Below are 1,713 nucleotides of genomic sequence, written 5' to 3' on the forward strand. Positions count from 1 at the left end.
GTGGAATCAATTGATCAAGAACTCGAAGTGAAGGACAGGGTTAATCGACCAGATTTAGGGGAAATCCCCAAGGTGGAGTAAGTTTCTGTGAAGGAAAGTTTGACATCCACCTAAATGCAGCCATACGGCTACAAAGGAAAGCTATACAGCTTTCTCAGAAACTTCGCAGTTGAAGAAAAATTCGTCCTGGTCCAGGATTCGAGCCCGGGACCACTGCTTACCCGGAGCAGTCGCTCTACCAACTGAGCTAACCAGGAGGCTAGCCGTTAGTAGCGCGAAAGCGAATTGATCAACAACTCGAAGTGAAGGACAGGGTTAATCGACCAGATCTAGGGGAAATCCCCAAGGTGGAGTAAGTTTCTGTGAAGGAAAGTTTGACATCCACCTAAATGCAGCCATACGGCTACAAAGGAAAGCTATACAGCTTTCTCAGAAACTTCGCAGTTGAAGAAAAATTCGTCCTGGTCCAGGATTCGAACCCGGGACCACTGCTTAACCCGAGCAGTCGCTCTACCAACTGAGCTAACCAGGAGGCTAGTCGTTAGCAGCGCGAAAGCGAATTGATCAACAACTCGAAGCGAAGGACAGGGTTAATCGACCAGATTTAGGGGAAATCCCCAAGGTGGAGTAAGTTTCTGTGAAGGAAAGTTGGACATCCACCTAAATGCAGCCATACGGCTACAAAGGAAAGCTATACAGCTTTCTCAGAAACTTCGCAGTTGAAGAAAAATTCGTCCTGGTCCAGGATTCGAACCCTGGACCACTGCTTAACCGGAGCAGTCGCTCTACCAACTGAGCTAACCAGGAGGCTAGTCGTTAGTAGCGCGAAAGCGAATTGATCAACAACTCGAAGTGAAGGACAGGGTTAATCGACCAGATTTAGGGGAAAACCCCAAGGTGGAGTAAGTTTCTGTGAAGGAAAGTTTGACATCCACCTAAATGCAGCCATACGGCTACAAAGGAAAGCTATACAGCTTTCTCAGAAACTTCGCAGTTGAAGAAAAATTCGTCCTGGTCCAGGATTCGAACCCGGGACCACTGCTTAACCCGAGCAGTCGCTCTACCAACTGAGCTAACCAGGAGGCTAGTCGTTAGTAGCGCGAAAGCGAATTGATCAACAACTCTTTTTTTTCCCCCTTTATTGCCTGTTAACCATACAGAACAAAACACTCACACAAACACACAAGACACCTCACCAAATCGTTGGTTATCTACTGTGTCTAGAATTTTTTTTAACATGCCAGAATATCAAGCACGCTTGTCCACTCTGGCGGGTCATGCTGGGCTTGATACACATCGCGTATGTAGCACACACTTTCAATGAAATTTTCCCTTACCGGGCGGGCATGGGTATCTGCATTGTCTACAGATTTTCTAGTTTTCCACAATGCGTGCAGGCTCAACAACATTATCATGTCGTACGGTATTCCTCCATCATTTACAACGGGCAAGTCGCGAATACCGTGTGGGCGGATGGGCAGTTCTTTTTTGAGGGTTCTTTTCAGCACATCCCAGTGAAACACAGCGTCCCAACAATTAATAAACACATGTTCTACAGTTTCTGGGGTTTTGCAAAGATGACAATCAGTGTCCCACGGTACAAACAGACCTTTTTCATGCAGCCACGTTTTTACTGCTAGTGTGTTCGTGTGTAGCTTAAAAAAGAACGACTTAACTGATGGTTTTACTGGCATTTTTTTCACCCTCCTCAGC

The 1,713-nt window shown here is 46.4% G+C and overlaps 2 non-coding genes across 2 annotated transcripts; both read right to left on the reverse strand.

Annotated features, from left to right (window-relative positions):
• Positions 1-458: 458 nt before the first annotated feature.
• Positions 459-532, reverse strand: Trnap-ggg (transfer RNA proline (anticodon GGG)). The gene has a single exon. It is a non-coding gene; the product is annotated as a tRNA-Pro (tRNA).
• Positions 533-1,008: 476 nt separating this feature from the next.
• Positions 1,009-1,082, reverse strand: Trnap-ggg (transfer RNA proline (anticodon GGG)). The gene has a single exon. It is a non-coding gene; the product is annotated as a tRNA-Pro (tRNA).
• Positions 1,083-1,713: the final 631 nt, after the last annotated feature.

The sequence above is a fragment of the Haemaphysalis longicornis genome, unplaced genomic scaffold (assembly GCF_048455015.1).
Source record: "Haemaphysalis longicornis isolate Haplotype H1 unplaced genomic scaffold, Haemaphysalis longicornis Haplotype H1 scaffold_2, whole genome shotgun sequence".
In the NCBI taxonomy this organism is placed as follows: domain Eukaryota; kingdom Metazoa; phylum Arthropoda; class Arachnida; order Ixodida; family Ixodidae; genus Haemaphysalis; species Haemaphysalis longicornis.